The 19,750-nt window shown below is 46.1% G+C and overlaps 2 protein-coding genes across 4 annotated transcripts in view; both read left to right on the plus strand.

Moving 5' to 3' along the window:
* Window positions 1–19,750, plus strand: part of LOC139250425 (immunoglobulin alpha-2 heavy chain-like) — a gene marked incomplete at its 3' end in the record, with an annotated part of 222,120 nt that overhangs the window by 56,369 nt on the left and 146,001 nt on the right. The window lies entirely within an intron of this gene.
* LOC139250428 (uncharacterized) overlaps window positions 1–19,750 on the plus strand; it is a 68,070-nt gene that overhangs the window by 24,590 nt on the left and 23,730 nt on the right. The window contains exons 1-2 of one of the 3 annotated variants that reach the window (XR_011591295.1): window positions 14,435–14,557; window positions 17,300–17,345. The exons of the other annotated variants lie outside the window; for them this stretch is intronic. The gene's annotated coding sequence lies outside the window, so the exon portion shown is untranslated. Of the gene's footprint in view, window positions 1–14,434; window positions 14,558–17,299; window positions 17,346–19,750 lie in introns of those variants that run through there. 3 annotated transcript variants of the gene reach the window in all.

Genomic DNA, 19,750 nt, shown 5'->3' on the forward strand with positions numbered 1-19,750 from the left:
GAATGTGGTTTGAAACTGTAGACCTGTTGGAGAGAAGCCCCAACTCTTGAGACAAGGCGAGGCTTTCAAGTATAGGCTTTAGGGAAGACAGTAAAAGACAATTCAATAGATACATTTAATCATGTTATTGTGAGAGGGTCTTCATATTTAGAATTTTATATTATGTTTAAACTTTATTTCTGACATTAGAAAATTAATTTATGGCGAATAAATTGCAATTATTATTGGTCAGTCAGTGGTCAGCGGAGAATGAACGGCGCTCACCGTTCATTACACTTAAGGTTAAACATTTGTTTGCTTAGCACCACCCGTTAGTGCCCAAGAGGCGGGGGGTGGGGGGGCACTAGAACATAAGAATATAGAAATAGAAGCAGGAGTCGGCCATTTGTCCCCGCAAGCCTGCTCCGCCATTTAATCAGATCATGGCTGATTTGATCTTGGGCTCAGCTACACTTCTCCGCCCACTCCCCATAATCCTTATCATTGAAACATATACTTGCATTGGAGGTAGTTCAGAGAAGATTCACTCATTTGATTCCTGAGGTGAAGGGATTGACTTATGAAGAAAGGTTGAGCAGGTTGGGCCTATACACGTTGAAGTTCAGAAGAATGAGAGATGATCTTATTAAGACATATAAAATAATGAGGGGGCTGGACAAGGTAAATGCAGAGAGGATGTTTCCACTCATGGAGTTATCTAGAACTAGGGTGCATAGTTTTCGAATAAGGGGTCGCCCATTTAAAACTGAGATGAGGAGGAATTTCTTCTCTCGGTTGTACATCTGTGGAATTCTCTGTGCCAGAGAGCTGAGGAGGCTGGGTCATTGAATATATTTAAAGCGGAGATAGCAGAATTTTGAGCGATAAGGGAGTAAATGCATATGGGGAGCGGGCTGGAAAGTTGAGCTGAGCCAATAATCAGATCAGCCATGATCTTATTGAATGGCGGACCAGGTTCGAGAGGCCCTTTGGCCTACTCCTGTTCCTATTTCCTATGTCTCTTATATTTACACAGTACCAGATCTAAGATACCCTGCTCCCTGGTTGTTTCCACAATGTACTGTCCAAGGAAACCATCCCAGATACACTCTATGAATTCTTCCTCAAGGCTATCGTGCCCAATTTGATTTGTCCAATCAATATATAGAGTAAAATCACCCATGATTATTGCCGGAACTTTCTTACAAGATTCCAATACTGCTTTATTTATGCTCTGCCCAACAGTGTAGTTTCTGTTAGGGGGCCTATAGACTATGCCCACCAATAACTTCTTCCCCTTATTGTTTCTTATCTCCACCCAAATTGATTCTACATCTTGATCTTCTGAGCCAATATCATTTCTCATTACTGCACTGATCTCATCCTTTATTAACAGAGCTACCCCACCTCCTTTTCCACTCTGTCCATCCTTCCGAATTGCCAAAAATCCCTGAATTTTCAGTTCCCAGCCTTGGTCACCTTGCAACCATGGCTCTGTAATGGTTATCAGATCGTACCCATTTCTATCTATTTGTGCCGTCAATTCATCTGTCTTGTTACAAATGCTGCGTGCATTCATATAAAGTGCTTTTGATTTTGTCTTTTACCATTTTCCCTGCTTTGACCTCACTTTCTGATACACTTATGTTTATAAATTCTGTCCCTTCCTGTCACACTCTGGTTATCATTTCCCCCATCGCTCCCCTGCTCTACTGCCTTCTAGCCGCTAAGCACTTGCTGCCCGAGTGCCGCACTGTCGGTGCCTGCCGTGAACCTCAGTGGTGGTTTAGCAGCGGCGCTATCAGTTAACGCCGTGAACTCTAGCACCACCCACTTGGTGACGTCATGGGTGTACAACGCCACGTTAGTGCCGCGATCCTGAACTTCACTCCTTTCGCCTGCCGTAGCGCCTGGCACTGTCACCGACAGGGAGAGCGGGTGTTCCATGGAAGCTCCTGGGGCGATGTTATAGAGCAGGAGCCTGTGGCTGGTCAGTTGTAAAATCTTTTAACATTGCTGTGATTCTGTGAGGTCGCACATACTGCTGCCGATGTTTCCAACGCTCCCTTCACCTTTCTGTCATTTTTCAGGTTTCCGAGCACCAGACCTTCATTATCCATGCAGTGCTACCACCCCTAGAGCCCTCAAAGTAGCGTAGAACGCTTCCCTAAGTGCTCCGCTCCCCTCTTGGGGCGCTACTAGTGAATATCCCGTTTGGACACGGTAAACATCGCCCGGCACTAATATTAGAACAGATTTTTAGGCCTAAGACTCTCTGTGGGCTTTTGCACTGTAACTTGCGGTAATCAGAGAGTAAAAACAGCGCGGTGCCCTCGACAGGGGATCTAGGACCTGTTTGAACACACCGTGATTCCTCCCGCAAAATCTGCACCATTATAAAAAAAAGTATTATGAGTAATTGGATTGGTTAACAAATCATGACAGTGAAATGTTGGGTTTTTTCGATATAAAATGTTGACATGGGCCTTGAATTTTCTCGCAATCCTCAGCACTTGCACCATTATTGTGCTAAAAAAGAGCGAGGAAATTGTTTTTTTGACACATTTATGTACTGTGGGAAAACTCTCCATCCTCTCCAGAGGTTTTCGGGCCCGAGGACCATGGGAAGTAGATGGTGCCAATAAGTGTTCACCCATGTCCCTGATTACAGAAACAGGAAGGGTTTATTTAAACTCAATATTGCAGATTTGTGACCAGTCTTGAGTTTCATCGAACAATAAAAGTGTGCCGGAGCTGAGCTACCTTCGGTGGACTGGATTGAATCGGTTTGGAGAATATAAAGGAGCAAAGCAAGTGCTGGTCATCCTGAGACAAGGGGCACTCCATCACACATGGTGCAGTGAGAGTTTCAGCCCCTATCGGCCACTGGAGAACCAGTTAAAATGGAAGAATAGAAATGTTGTCCTGAAGTTGTGAACTGGCTGTCAGAGTTACAGCAGCAGCAGTTATTTCTCCAGATGTTTGAACACTCAAAGGACTGACACCATCGACCACAACAGACCCAGAAGGTTTAGCAGGCTGCTCTAACACTATCTAGCAAGATGCCCATTGAACACCACCTTCCTACAGTGCCTATACTTTATAAGCCTATTATAAAGTCCAGTCGTAGCCCGAGAATCACCTGCAACTACTTCTTTTCCCTAACCACCGACTCCATCCCTCTCCTGGCAACTGTCTGAGGCTGGACCAGACCGCTCGCAACCTTGGTGTCGCACTTGACCCCGAGATGAGCTTCTGACCACATATCCGCACCATCACCAAGATCGTCAACTTCAACCTCTGTAGCATCGTCAGACTCTGCCCCTGCCTCAGCTTATCTGTTGTTGAAACCTCCCATCCATGCCTTTGTTACCTCTAGACTTTACCCTTGTGCTCGTGACCTAAATTGGCTCCTGGTCTGTTAATGCCTCAAAAATTCTCATCCTTGTTTTCAAATCCCTCATCCCTCCCTGAATTCCACCAGCCCTACAACCCTCCGAGATCTCAGCGCTCCTCCAATTCTGGCCTCTTGTGCAACCTCGATTTCAATCGCTCCAACATTGGCGGCCATGCCTTCAGCTGCCTCGGCCCTAAGCACTAGAATTCCCTCCCTAAACCTCTCCGCCGCTCGACCTCTCTCTCCTCCTTAAAACTTACTACTTTGACCAAGCGCAGTATCACATTTTGTTTGATAATGCTCCTGTGAAGTGTCTTGGGACGTTTTAGTATGTTACAGGTGCAAGTTGTTATTATGCATGTGAATCCTCTGAGGGCTACTGCCAGGAATAAAATCAGAAAATGCTGGAAACATTCAGCAGTTCAGAGCATCTACGGAGAGAGAAACAGAGTTAACGTTTCAGGTTGATGGTCCTTCGTCAGTTCTGACCTGCTGAGTATTTCCAGCATTTTCTGTTTTGATTTCAGATTTCCAGCATCTGCAGTGTTGTGCTTTTGAGTCACTGACAGGGTTTTCTGTACATGTTGAACCTCCCTTATCCAGAACCCTGGAAACCTGGCCTGTTCTGCATAAGGGATTTTTCCGGATGAGGGGTGGTCATGTTAAATTGGATGGTACAGGTACTGAGCAAGGGGATATCAGGGCTGGCTGGCTTGGGGCTGGGAGTGCGGCAGAGAGATCATGGGGCGGGGGGGGGTGGATCGCGGAGTCAGGCCAACGATTGCTGGAGTCGGCAGCGAGGAAGGACTTCAATTTGTTCATGTAGGACTTCTGAGCATGTGCCACCGGTGGCCGGGAATGGTTCTGGACGAGGGGTGGCTCTGGATACGGGAGTTCTGGATAAGAACATAATAACATAATAAATAGGAGCAGGAGTAGGCCATACGGCACCTCAAGCCTGCTCTGCCATTTAATACGATCTTGGCTGATCCGATCATGGTCTCAGATCCACTTCCCTGCCCGTTCCCCATAACCCCTTATTCCCTTATCGGTTCACAAACTGTCTATCTCTATCGTAAATTTATTCAGTGTCCCAGCTTCAATAGCTCTCTGAGGCAGTGAATTCCACAGTTTTACAACCCTCTGAGGAAATAAATTTTTCCTCATCTCAGTTTTAAAACGGCCCCTTATTTTAAGATTATGCCCCCTAGTTCTAGTCTCCCCTATCAGTGGAAACATTCTCTCTGTATCTACCTTGTCAAGCCCCCTCATCATCTTATACATTTCGATAAGATCACCTCTCAATTCCAATGATTAGAGACCCAACCTACTCAACCTTTCCACATAGGTTAACCCTCTCATCTCCGGAATCAACCTTGTGAACCTTCTCTGAACTGCCGCCAAAGCAAGTATATCCTTTCATAAATATTCCAGGTGTGGCCTCACCAATATCCTGTATAACTGTAGCAAGACTTCCCTACTTTTATACTCCATCCCCTTTGCAATAAAAACCAAGATTACATTGGCCTTCCTGATCACTTGCTGTACTGTAGCACTTTGCAATCTTTCTCCATTTAAATAATAACTTGCTCTTTGATTTTTTTCTGCCAAAGTACGTGACCTCACACTTTCCAACATTATACTCCATCTGCCAAATTTTTACCCACTCACTTAGCCTGTCTACATTCTTTTGCAGATTTTTTGTGTCCTCCTCACCCATTGCTTTTCCTCCCATCTTTGTATCGTCAGCAAACTTGGCAACGTGACACTCAGTCCCTTCTTCCAAGTCGGTCCCAGTGGTGTGTGTGGGTCTCACTATCTATCCTGAGACAGGGTCTCAGTGGTGTGTGTGGGTCTCACTATCTATCCTGAGACAGGGTCCCAGTGGTGTGTGTGGGTCTCACTATCTATCCTGAGACAGGGTCCCAGTGGTGTATGTGGGTCTCACTATCTATCCTGAGACAGGGTCCCAGTGGTGTGTGTGGGTCTCTCTATCTATCCTGAGACAGGGTCCCAGTGGTGTGTGTGGGTCTCACTATCTATCCTGAGACAGGGTCCCAGTGGTGTGTGTGGGTCTCACTATCTATCCTGAGACAGGGTCCCAGTGGTGTATGTGGGTCTCACTATCTATCCTGAGACAGGGTCCCAGTGGTGTGTGTGGGTCCCACTATCTATCCTGAGACAGGGTCCCAGTGGTGTATGTGGGTCTCACTATCTATCCTGAGACAGGGTCCCAGTGGTGTATGTGGGTCTCACTATCTATCCTGAGACAGGGTCCCAGTGGTGTGTGGGGGAGGGGACGTGGGGGAGGGGGGATGTGGGTGGGGGAGGGGACATGGGGGAAGGGGGGGAAGAGGGTTGGGGAGGGGACGTGGGGGAGCAGGATGTGGGTGGGGGAGAGGGGGCGTTGGTGGGGGAGGGGACGTGGGGGAGGGGGAGGGGACGTGGGGGAGGGGGAAGGGACGTGGGGGAGGGGGAAGGGTGATGTGGTTGGGGGGAGACGTGGGGGAGGGGTGATGTGGATGGGGACGACGTGGGGGAGGGGTGATGTGGGTGGGAGAGAGGACGTGGGGGAGGGGGAGGGGTGATGTGTGTGGGGGAGGGGGAGGGGTGATTGGATGGGGGAGGGGACGTGGGGGAGCATTTCTGAATCCCACGAGCTCCACCATCTGGAAGATGGGAATACCACCACATCCAATTTCTCCAGTCACACACCATCCTGACTTCGATGTATATTCATTGTTGCTGGGTCACAATCCAGGAACTCCCTCCCTAAAAGCACGGTGGGAGTACCTTGAAAAGCAACAACTTGCATTTACATAGCACCATTAATGTAGTAAAATGTCCCAAGGTGCTTCACAGGAGCATTATCAACATTTGACACCGAACCACATGAGGAGATATTAGGACAGGTGACCAAAAGCTTGGTCAAACAGGTAGGTTTCAATGAGTGTCTCAGAGGAGGAGAGAGAGGTAGTGAGGTGGAGGGGTTTAGGGAGGATATTCCGGAGTTTAGGGCCTAGGCACACAGACTACTTCGGTCCAACAAGGCAGCCCACCACGACCTTCTCAAGGGCAGCTGGGGATGGGCAATAAATGCAGGGCTTGGCCGCGACACACACATTGCAAAGAATGATTTAAAAAAGCTTCAGATAGTACAGCAGTGGAGAAAGAGGGAATATGAGGTGAGGATGCCAGCCACTGGGGACGCCTGCCCTGCAAACACCACGAATAGATTTTCTCCTTACATCAGGGAACCCAGCGACCCAAAGTACAAGGCCTCATGTCAACACCCTGGCTCCAAGCACTGGTATCTGCGAGACTACATCATTGTTTGTGTGAGGGACCACAAGGACGTGTGCATCACCCGCGCCATGACAGGACTGACAACTGCTGGACGGACAATGTAGCCCCAAAACAATGGTGGCAACAGAAATCGATGCTGGAGTACTCAAAGACCCTGCTAAGAAAGCTCCATTCAGCCAGCATCTCACAACCAACCTGACGACTTCCAGTGAACCGGAGACGCACAGTGTCCACTGTAGTCTGTGTGCCGAGGCCCTAAACTCTGGAATATCCTCCCTAAACCCCTCCGCCTCAAGGCCTCCATAATTAGCACCTGTGAAGAGACACTCGGTCACTCCACCAGGAAACACCAAGACTGGTTCGATGAGTACGACCAGGAGGTCCAGGAGCTAATAAGTCGCAAACACAAGGCATCCTTGAACTGCAAAGAGCATCATAACTCGAGAACAAGAAAGCAGCTCTATCAACGTCTGAAGGTTGACGTCCAAAATAAAACTCGTGACCGAATGAACAAATGGTGGGTGGAAAAAGCACAGGAGATCCAGCAAGTAGCCCACAACCACGACATGCGTGGAATCTTTAGCGCAGTCAAGACCACCTATGGCCCAAGCACCCAAGGTCCTCCCCCACTGTGGGCCAAGAACGGAGACATATTCATTAAGGACAGAGAGGCAGTCAGTGCCCGCTGGAAGGAACACTTCGAAGATCTCCTTAACCAAGAGTCTGTCTTTGACATGAATGTCCTCGACTTCATTCTGCAGCATGCAACCCACCATCACCTCAGCACAACCCCAGCCCGGCATGAGGTTGAAAAGGCCATCCGACAACTGAAGAACAACAAGGTCTCAGGACCAGATGGAATCCCCACCTAAGCACTAAAGCATGGTGGAAAAGTACAATTTGCACGAATCCATGAACTCATTTCTCTTATTTGGAAGGAGGAGAGCATGCCTGGAGCTCTCAGATGCTGTAATCGTGACCATCTTCAAAAAAGGTGACAAGTCCGATATTTAATTCTGAGTATCGGTAAGGGCGATGGTGACTCTGGGCAGTGCAGCCAGAGCCAATTCCAAGGCACCACGGCTGGTTCAGCTGCACAGGGGAGAGAGACGAAGAACAAAAAACTCCGAGTGATAGGGTATTCTATAGTTAGGGGAACAGACAGGCGTTTCTGTGGCCGGAGACGTGACTCCCGAATGGTTTTATGCCTCCCTGGTGCCAGGGTCAAGGGTAGGGCCTCAAAGGTAGTTATCTCCGGGTTACGATCAGTGCCACGTGCTAATGAGTGCAAGTATAGAAGGATAGAGAGGATGAACACGTGCTGGAAAATTGGTGCAGGAGGGAGGGCTTTAAAGTCGAGGCATTGGGACTGCTTCTGGGGAGATGGGACCTGTACAAACCGGACAGGTTGCACCTCAACAGCGCCGGGACCAATAACCTCGCAGAGAGTTTTGCTGGTGTAGTTGGGGAGAGCTGAAGCTCGCTTGGCAGGGGGATGGGAACCTGAGAACAAATTCAAAAGGGAAGGAAGTAAAGCAGAAGTTGGATAGCAAGAACCTAGAAAGCGAATCTGTAAAACAGAGGAAACAGGGCTTAGTATGTAGTAAGCAAGGAGATCTTCCTGTGCTGAATGGTATATACTTTAATGCAAGGAGTATAGCGAATAAGGCGGATGAGATAAGAGCGTAGATAGACACTTGGGAGTATGACATTATAGCCATGACAGAAACATGGCTGAAAGAGGGGCAGGTTTGGTAGATTAATAATCCTGGCTACAGGATATTTAGACAAGATACAGAAGGGGGTAAAAAGGGGGGGGGGCGGGGTGGGTTGCAGTATAAATTAAAGTAACTATTACAGCGGTAAGGAGGGATGATATGTTAGAGGGATCATTAACTGAGGCCGTATGGGTGGAATTGAAAAATAAAAAAGGGGCGATCACACAGCTGGGAGTGTATTATAGACCCCCAAACAGTGGGGGGGGGGAAGATAGAGGAGCAAATATGTAGGCTGTGAAGTCTAAAAACCATAGGGTAGTAATAGTAGGAGATTTTAACTCTGCAAATATTGATTGGGACAAATTTAGTGTGAAGGGTATAGAGGGTGGGGAATTCTTGAAATGCATTGAAGAGAATGTTTTAGTCAGTATGTAACAAGCCCAACACGAGAGGGGGCAGGCTTGGATTTAGTTTTGGGGAATGAAGCTGGGCAAGATGAAGGGGTATTAGTGGGGGAGCATTTGGGTGCTAGTGACCATAATTCAGTCAGATTCAAGTTGGTTATGGATAAGGACAAGAATAGGCCTGAAATAAAAGTTACTAATTGGGAAAAAGCTAATTTTGCTAAGTTAAGGAGTGATTTGTCTATAGTGGACTGGAAACAGCTACTTGTGGGTAAATCGGTGCCAGAATAGTGGGAGGCATTCAAGGAGGAGATCCGAAAGGTTCAGGCCAAACATGTGCCCTAACAGAAAAATGCTGGGAAAAATAATTCTCGAGCCCCCTGGATGTCTAGGGACTTACAGGGGAGGATTAAGAAAAAAAGGGACACTTATGTCACATATCAATGGCTAAATACTTTAGAGGAATATAGAAAGATAAGAGGTAAAATTAAAAAGGATATTAGGAATGCTAAGAGAGAGCACGAGAAATTCTTGGCCAGTAAAATTAAGGAAAACCCTAAGATGTTCTATAAATATATTAAGAGTAAGAGGGTAACTAAGGAAAGGGTATTAGAGACCATGAGGGTAATCTCTGTGAGGAGGCAGAAGATGTTGATAGGATTCTTAATGAATACTTGCCATCTGTTTCCTCAAAGGAAAGCGGTAATGCAGATACTGCTATCGAGGAGGAGTGTGATATTCTGGATGAATATAGTGAGAGAGGAAGTATTTAGGGGTTTAGCAGCTTTGAAAGTAGATAAGTCCCCAGGCCCAAATGAAATGCATCTCAGGTTGTTGAGTGAAGTAAAAGAGGAAATAGCAGAGGCCTTGACCATCATTTTCCAGTCCTCTTTGGATATGGGCCAGAGGATTGGAGGACTGCTAATGTAGTACCCTTGTTTAAGAAGGGAGAAAGTGATAGACCGAGTAATTACAGGCCAGTCAGCCTAACGTCAGTGGTGGGAAAATTATTGGAAAAATTCCTGAAAGACAGGATAAATCTGCATTTGGATAGGCAAGGATTAATTAGGGACAGTCAGCACGGATTTGTTAAGGGAAGATCGTGTTTGACTAACCTGATTGAATTTTTTGAGGAGGTAACCAAGAGGGTCGATGAGGGTAGTGCGTACGATTAGCAAGGCTTTTGATAAGGTCCCGCATGGTAGACTGGTCATGAAGGTTAAAGGCCATGGGATCCAAGGCAAAGTGTCAAGTTGGATCCAAAATTGGCTTGGAGGTAGGAAGCAAAGGGTAATGATTGATGGATGTTCTTGTGACTGGAAGGATATTTGTAGTGGGGTTCCGCAGGGCTCAGTACTGGGTCCCTTGCTTTTTGTGGTACAAATCAACGATTTAGATTTGAATATTGGAAGTATGATTAAGAAGTTTGCAGACAACACTAAAATTGGCTGTGTGGTTGATAATGAAGAGGAAAGTCATGGGCTGCAGGAGGATATCAATCTACGGGTCAGGTAGGCAGAGCAGTGGCAAATGGAATTTAATTCAGAGAAGTGTGAGGTGATGCACTTTGGGAGGGCTAATAAGCAAAGGGTATACACATTAAGCGGTAGGCCACTTAATAGTGTAGATGGGCAAAGGGACCTTGGAGTACTTGTCCACAGATCCCTGAAAGTAGCAGGCCAGGTGGATAAGGTAGTTAAGAAGGCATACGGAATGCTTGCCTTTATTGGCCGAGGCATAGAATATAAGAGCAGGGAGGTTATGTTTAATTGTATAATGCTTTGGTTAGGCCACAGCTGGAGTACTGCATGCAGTTCTGGTCGCCGTATTATAAGAAGAACGTGATTGTACGAGAGAGGGTGCAGAGGAGATTTACTAGGATGCTGCCTGGAATGGAGAATCTCAGTTATGAGAACAGATTGGATAGGCTGGGTTTGTTCTAATTGGAACAGAGGAAGTTGAGGGGAGACCTCATCGAGGTGTACAAAATATTGAGGGGCTGGAGATAGTAGATAGTAAGGGTCTATTTCCATTGATGGAGGGGGCTAATACGAGGGGGCAGAGGTTTAAGGTGGTTGGTGGAAGATTTAGAGGGGATTTGTGGGAGGGTTCTTCTTTACACAGAGGGTTGTGGGGATCTGGAACTCGATGCCTGGAAGAGTGGTGGATGCAGAAACCCTCACCACTTTTAAGAGATGGTTGGATGGGCACTTAAATATAAGAGCAGGGAGGACCAAGAGCTGGTAATTGGGATTAGACTAGATGACCTTTTGTTGGTCGGCGCAGATATAATGGTAAGTACTGCAGGGAATAGAATACGGCCAGGGTGATCTCCTGGACTCGTTTCGATCGCCTGGATGGGTCGGAGAGGAATTTTCCCAGATATTTTCTCCCTAAATTGGCCTGGGTTTTTATCTGGATTTTGCCTCTCCCAGGAGATCACATGGCTCCAGTTGGGGTGGAGTGTCGATGTTTTTAGTATAAGGGGTGTTGCAGTACTGTGTGGTGGACTGGTTGGACTGGGTGCTCTTTGTCTTTCCGTTATTGTTCATGGGTTTGTATGTAACCTTTAGGCTGCTGACGAAGGGCCGTGCGGCTCTTTGTCGTCTGCTGCAGACACGATGGGACGGAATGTCCTCCTTCTGCGCTGTAAATTTCTGTTTCTAAGCTTTTCTGTGGTTCAGTTGAAATTGTGCTTTATAATGCCCCTGTGAAACATCTTGGAACGTTGTACCCTGTTGAAGGTGCTATATAGATACCAGTTGTTCTTGTTGTTAACTTACATTAAGTGGTTTTGCTGCATCAAATATTGAGGTTTTTGTAAAGTTAAATTTTTTCTGACATTTACTTGCATCAGTGAAATGAAAAATAAAAAGCTTCTGCTGAATAATGTGTGAGAAACTTGTTCACAACGATATAAAGATCAAGCTCGAGAGCTAAGCACATAAACCACAGACTTTACACAGTATTTCCTTTGGCCCCTGCCCATTTCTCAGCCTATTTCCTCAACTCAGGCCCACGTTTGATTCTGCAAACCATATTAGGTTAAAATGTGAAGGCTGAGACTGCGATTGGCACGTCTCCCATGGGCATGTTATTCCGATCGTAAAATAGGAGCGAGGTGCAATTAGAAACATAGAAACATAGAAAATAGGTGCAGGAGTAGGCCATTCGGCCCTTCTAGCCTGCACCGCCATTCAATGAGTTCATGGCTGAACATGCAACTTCAGTACCCCATTCCTGCTTTCTCGCCATACCCCTTGATCCCCCTACTAGTAAGGACTACATCTAACTCCTTTTTGAATATATTTAGTGAATTGGCCTCAACAACTTTCTGTGGCAGAGAATTCCACAGGTTCACCACTCTCTGGGTGAAGAAGTTCCTCCTCATCTCGGTCCTAAATGGCTTACCCCTTATCCTTAGACTGTGTCCCCTGGTTCTGGACTTCCCCAACATTGGGAACATTCTTCCTGCATCCAACCTGTCTAACCCCTTCAGAATCTTAAACGTTTCTATGAGGTCCCCTCTCATTCTTCTGAACTCCAGTGAATACAAGCCCAGTTGATCCAGTCTTTCTTGATAGGTCAGTCCCGCCATCCCGGGAATCAGTCTGGTGAACCTACGCTGCACTCCCTCAATAGCAAGAATGTCCTTCCTCAGGTTAGGAGACCAAAACTGTACACAATACTCCAGGTGTGGCCTCACCAAGGCCCTGTACAACTGTAGCAACACGTCCCTGCCCCTGTACTCAAATCCCCTCGCTATGAAGGCCAACATGCCATTTGCTTTCTTAACCGCCTGCTGTACCTGCATGCCAACCTTCAATGACTGATGTACCATGACACCCAGGTGTCTTTGCACCTCCCCTTTTCCTAATCTGTCACCATTCAGATAATAGTCTGTCTCTCTGTTTTTACCACCAAAGTGGATAACCTCACATTTATCCACATTATACTTCATCTGCCATGCCTTTGCCCACTCACCTAACCTATCCAAGTCGTTCTGCAGCCTCATAGCATCCTCCTCGCAGCTCACACTGCCACCCAACTTAGTGTCATCCGCAAATTTGGAGATACTACATTTAATCCCCTCGTCTAAATCATTAATGTACAGTGTAAACAGCTGGGGCCCCAGCACAGAGCCTTGCGGTACCCCACTAGTCACTGCCTGCCATTCTGAAAAGTCCCCATTTACTCCTACTCTTTGTTTCCTGTCTGACAACCAGTTCTCAATCCATGTCAGCACACTACCCCCAATCCCATGTGCTTTAACTTTGCACATCAATCTCTTGTGTGGGACCTTGTCGAAAGCCTTCTGAAAGTCCAAATATACCACATCAACTGGTTCTCCCTTGTCCACTCTACTGGAAACATCCTCAAAAAATTCCAAAAGATTTGTCAAGCATGATTTCCCTTTCACAAATCCATGCTGACTTGGACCTATCATGTCACCTCTTTCCAAATGCACTGCTATGACATCCTTAATAATTGATTCCATCATTTTACCCACTACCGATGTCAGGCTGACCGGTCTATAATTCCCTGTTTTCTCTCTCCCTCCTTTTTTAAAAAGTGAGGTTACATTGGCTACCCTCCACTCCATAGGAACTGATCCAGAGTCAATGGAATGTTGGAAAATGACTGTCAATGCATCCACTATTTCCAAGGCCACCTCCTTAAGTACTCTGGGATGCAGTCCATCAGGCCCTGGGGACTTATCGGCCTTCAATCCCATCAATTTCCCCAACACAATTTCCCGACTAATAAGGATTTCCCTCAGTTCCTCCTCCTTACTAGACCCTCTGACTTCTTTTATATCCGGAAGGTTGTTTGTGTCCTCCTTAGTGAATACCGAACCAAAGTACTTGTTCAATTGGTCTGCCATTTCTTTGTTCCCCGTTATGACTTCCCCTGATTCTGACTGCAGGGGACCTACGTTTGTCTTTACTAACCTTTTTCCCTTTACATATCTATAGAAACTTTTGCAATCCGTCTTAATGTTCCCTGCAAGCTTCTTCTCGTACTCCATTTTCCCTGCCCTAATCAAACCCTTTGTCCTCCTCTGCTGAGTTCTAAATTTCTCCCAGTCCCCGGGTTCGCTGCTATTTCTGGCCAATTTGTATGCCACTTCCTTGGCTTTAATACTATCCCTGATTTCCCTTGATAGCCACGGTTGAGCCACCTTCCCTTTTTTATTTTTACGGCAGACAGGAATGTACAATTGTTGTAGTTCATCCATGCGGTCTCTAAATGTCTGCCATTGCCCATCCACAGTCAACCCCTTAAGTATCATTCGCCAATCTATCCTAGCCAATTCACGCCTCATACCTTCAAAGTTACCCTTCTTTAAGTTCTGCACCATGGTCTCTGAATTAACTGTTTCATTCTCCATCCTAATGCAGAATTCCACCATATTATGGTCACTCTTCCCCAAGGGGCCTCGCACAACGAGATTGCTAATTAATCGACAAAAATAATCAGTTTCAATGAACAAAAGTTTCAAATTCAGGAACAGTCATACCCATCCTTCGCTTTGAAGCCCAGACTGATATTAAGCAAATATTATAAAGGTGCCGCTGACCATTGAATGAAACTGTCACTCACAGCCTAGTTCAAAGATACCCATTTTCACCCCCTCCCCCCACATGAGGAATTATCTTCATAGTAAATGATCTACTACACTTAGAGACCCAGGGATAATCTTGAAGTGGAGCATTCATCGGGCAGGTGATGGGCGGAGAGATCCTAAAATAGTGAGTATACTTTCTCCCCTTGTAAGAGACCTTCCTCAGGCTGCACGTGGAACACTGTGTCAGTTTTGGTATCCTCACATGGTGGGTGATTTTGAGGCTTTGCAAAGGGTGCAGAGGAGGGCCACTTGACTAGTTCCCAGTTTAAAGTTTCCTAGTTATCAAGGTAGGCTCAACGAGCTGGGACTCTACATATTGGAGAAGACTTAGGGCTGATCTAATCAAGGTTTATAAGATAATGAAGGGAAGCGATTATGTTCGAGTTGACAGTTTGTTCCAATTACAAAGGTTAGGGAGGACCAGGGGTCACGATGTGAAATTTTGTAAGGCCAGATCGAGGTTAGATGTTAGGAGGTGGTTCTTTGCCCAGGGAACAGTGGACCCTGGCCTTCATAGCTAGGGGATTTGAGTACTTGAGCAGGGAGGTCTTACTGCAGTTGTACAGGACCTTGGTGAGGCCTCACCTGGAATATTGTGTTCAGTTTTGGTCTCCGAATCTGAGGAAGGGCGTTCTTGCTATTTAGGGAGTTTAGCGAAGGTTCATCAGACTAATTCCTGGGATGGCAGGACTGACGCATGAGAAAAGACTGGATCAACTGGGCCTTTATACATTGGGGTTTAGAAGGATGAGAGGGAATCTCATAGAAACAGACAAGATTCTGACGGGACGGGACAGGTTAGATGCAGGTAGAATGTTCCCGATGTAGGAGAAATCCAGAACCAGGGGACACAGTTTTAGGATAAGGGGTAGGCCAATTAGGACTGAGATGAGGAGAAACTTCTTCACTCAGAGTTGTTAACCTGTGGAATTCCCTGCCGTAGAGAGTTGTTGATGCCCGTTCATTGGATATATTCAAGAAGGAGTTAGATATGGCCCTTAGGGCTAAGGAGATCAAGGGATATGGAGAGAAAGCAGGAAAGGGGTACTGAGGGAATGATCAGCCATTGAATGGTGGTGCAGGCTCGAAGGGCCGAATGGCCTACTCCTGCGCCTATTTTCTATGTTTCTACCCTGGAACAGACTGCTGGCTCATGCGATGGACACGGATTCACTGAATTTCTTCAAGCGAGAGCTGAACCTGTTTCTGGTTGGGGTGGAGATCACCTCATACAATAGGTAGGTACTGCAAGAAATTATCAGGGCCAACGTGATCTCCCGGATTAGTTTCGATCACCTGGGGGCAGGGGGCGGAGAGGAATTTCCCGCATTTTTCCCTCATTTGGCCTGGGTTTCTTTCTGTTTTTTCACCTCTCCCAGGAGATGACATGGTTTTGAGTGGGGTGGAGTGTATATATTGTGGTACACAAGGTATCACAATTGTGTGGGACAGGCTGGATGGAGCAGTAGGTCTTTTCCTGTCCGTCATTGTTCGAGATCTCTGCGTTCCTCTAATTCTGCCCTCTTGAGCATCCCCGATTATAATCACTCAACCATTGGTGGCCATACCTTCTGTTGCCTGGGCCCTAAGCTCTAGAACTCCCTGTCTAAACCTCTCTGCCTCTCTTTCCTCCTTCAAGACAATCCTTAAAACCTACCTCTTTGAACAAGCTTTTGATCACCTGCGCTAATTTCTCCTTATGTGGCTTGGTGTCAATTTTTATTGTCTCATAATACTCCTGTGAAGCACCTTGGGATGTTTCACTGTGTTAAAGGTGCTATATAAATACCAGTTGTTGTTGTTGTTGAGGTAGGCTGTAAGAAGCCGGATTCATTTTCAGGGTCAGGCCTCATTTGCATGGAACCACCAAGCTGAAGGCACGTTATAATTAATCATATGGTAGCTCGCCATTTTGGGAGGGAGGGGTTCGAAATCTGGGGAGTCAAGTTGGCAGAAAAGTATTCAGGGGGAGGAGTAGGTTGATCAGTCTGGCAGCAGCTAAGTCGAAGTTCAGGAGGCTTTTTGGGAGGTGCAGGAAGAATAAATATTGTTGCAGATGTTGGTGCTGGACTCCTCCCACTTGTTCATCCTCTCAACCACATGCGTGGAAAGTGTCTCCACCAGCTGCTCACGAGACTGATGCTCCCAAATCATTGGCCTGGGCCGTTCGTGGAGGACTGTTGTTTCTCCTCCTGCCATGGTGGAACGGTACTGATCCTCTCTTCCACTCCTCGGTCTTCATTCTCACTAGTGGTTCGCCTGGTGATAACCCTTCTCACTGTCCAGTGCCTCACTAATGGGTGTATCAGTGCTGATGCTCGGACAGGTAAGATGCCAGGATGGAATTAGTGAGGATGCAACATGGAAGCAGCTGGACATAGGGGCAAAGGTGGCATGTGGGCCCAAGCAGAGGTGCCATCGTTACCGTTAATGTGAGCTTCCCCTTCTGCCCCTTTGTGCTGGGTGCCCATTTGAAGTATTTCTTCACTCATTTCCCTCAAGATCCTGAGATGGAAACCATCCACCTACCTTAAGTTTAAGTTGTGTGTTGTGTCCAATCTGTGTGTGAATAATAACCCCCACCTCTGCTGGTTCTACATCTCAATAACCACCTCCTCTATGAAAGCTGAGACAAAGGCCTTATGTCATATCGCTTTCATTCCCACCCTCCCACGACGACCTTTGCCTCCCCCATCTCTCAGTAGCCCTGACTACCTGCTCACTACCCAATATGCTTGTTGAAGCCTTTTTATTTCCTTTATGTTTTTATTGCTAGTTAACTCTGTTACTCTCTTATTTATCCTTTTGTAGCTGTCCTGTATTCATTATATTGGTTCGTAAACCTTGCATCACTTTCTTTCATCAGCTTGGCTTCCCTGGAACCACATTTTGAAGATTGGAAGATGTAAAAGGTACTGTTGACAATGGGTAGAAACACTCAGTTCCTCTGGTGGGAGCAGGAGCTGGGAAAATAACTGCAGTTAAGGAGTTAGACCAGAATTCGGAATTTGCTTCCAAGCTGCCTTACGCACAACCCAATTATTGTATTATCCTTTTCATTTAGTATCACTGAAGTCTTGTCAGCCTGTTTGCTTTGATATCTGTCCCTCCTCCCTCTACGTACCACCTGATGATTTGTCACAAGTAACTGGTGTCACCAAGTAACATCTGCTTATCTGATAGATTATAGTGTCTGATAGATTAGTGGCTGTAGGGGCACGCTTTCCAGTTGGAATGATCTGTAAAATATTCCTGGTTTTCACTCTGACCCTCTGCTCTTCTGTGGGTAGGTACTTGTTCCAGTTTGGTTTGGAAGTAGTGAATGTTTGGTTCAGTATGTTCGACTTTTGATGGGTTCTGTTACTGATTGCGAAACCGTGTCCTGTTAGACATACATATTCTGCAGTGATCTAGCAATGTGCTGAATTTATTAATATCCAATTTCAACATGTGTGCCTCAGAAGAGGAAGCAGCATTATTATATTGGCAGATTCCATTCAGCGTGCATTTACACCAACTTCTGGTGTGAGACGGGAGCTGGAGTTTGGCTTTAAGTATGACTTGGCTCCTGGCTGCCTGTTTAGGAAAGATCACTGTATCTGTCTGCATAAAAATAACTTGCATTTATATAGCACCTTTAACAGGATATCCAAATGGCGCTCTGGATTAATGTCGGACTTTGACTCTCACTGCACCTCACTCCAGAGTGGAGTTAAATCCTGACACTGGATTTGCAATGGAACTTTAGCTATGCACCAACGTTAAACTTGCGGTGCAAACATTGATGTGACTGTGTGATCACATCTCTGAGGCTGTGGAAAAAAGGCTTCATTGGACATTATTACTGCCCCACATTCTCCCCTTCAACACTGAGTGGGTGAAACCTGTGCCTTCATTTCAAGTACAGGTTGAACCTCCCTTAAAAACAGATAGCAAGAGTTTCTATAGGTATATAAACAGGAAGAGTGGCTAAAGTAAATGTTGGTCCCTTAGAGGACGCGACCGGGGAATTAGTAATGGGGAACATGGAGATGGCAGAAACTCTGAACAAATATTTTGTATCAGTCTTTACAGTAGAGGACACTAACAATATCCCAACAGTGGATAGTCAAGGGGCAATGGAGGGGGGGAGGGGGCGAAGAACTTAACACAATCACAATGGAGGTGGTACTCAGTAAGATAATGGGTCTAAAGGCAGATAAATCCCCATGACATGATGGCTTGCATCCTAAGCTCTTAAGAGAAGTAGCGGCAGGGATAGTAGATGCACTGGTTGTAATATACCAACATTCCCTGGATTCTGGGGAAGTCCCAGCAGATTGGAAAACTGCAAATGTAACGACCCTATTTTTAAAAAAAAAAGGCAGACAAAAAGCGGGAAACGAGAGACCAGTTAGCCTAACATCTGTGGTTGGGAAAATGTTGGAGTCCATTATTAAAGAAGTAGTAGTCGGACATTTGGAAAAGCATAATTCGGTCAGGCAGAGTCAGCATGGATTTATGAAGGGGAAGTCATGTTTGACAAATTTGCTGGAATTCTTTGAGGATGCAACGAACAGGATGGATAAAGGGGAACCAGTGGATGTGGTGTATTTGGACTTCCAGAAGGCAAGGTGCCACATAAAAGGTTACTGCACAAGATAAAAGTTCACGGGGTTGGGGGTAATATATTAGCATGGATAGAGGATTGGCTAACGAACAGAAAACAGAGAGTCAGGATAAATGGTTCATTCTCGGGTTGACAATCAGTAACTAGTGGGGTGCCACAGGGATCAGTGCCGGGACCACAACTATTTACAATCTATATTAACGACTTGGAAGAAGGGACTGAGTGTCACGTTGCCAAGTTTGCTGACGATACAAAGATGGGAGGAAAAGCAATGGGTGAGGAGGACACAAAAAATCTGCAAAAGAACGTAGACAGGCTAAGTGAGTGGGTAAAAATTTGGCAGATGGAGTATAATGTTGGAAAGTGTGAGGTCACGTACTTTGGCAGAAAAATTCAAAGAGCAAGTTATTATTTAAATGGAGAAAGATTGCAAAGTGCTACAGTACAGCAAGTGATCAGGAAGGCCAATGTAATCTTGTTTTTTATTGCAAAGGGGATGGAGTATAAAAGTAGGGAAGTCTTGCTACAGTTATACAGGATATTGGTGAGGCCACACCTCGAATATTTATGAAAGGATATACTTGCTTTGGCGGCAGTTCAGAGAAGGTTCACAAGGTTGATTCCGGAGATGAGGGGGTTAACCTATGTGGAAAGGTTGAGTAGGTTGGGTCTCTAATCATTGGAATTGAGAGGTGATCTTATCGAAAT

Source organism: Pristiophorus japonicus, unplaced genomic scaffold (genome assembly GCF_044704955.1).
Source record: "Pristiophorus japonicus isolate sPriJap1 unplaced genomic scaffold, sPriJap1.hap1 HAP1_SCAFFOLD_370, whole genome shotgun sequence".
NCBI classification, from domain to species: domain Eukaryota; kingdom Metazoa; phylum Chordata; class Chondrichthyes; family Pristiophoridae; genus Pristiophorus; species Pristiophorus japonicus.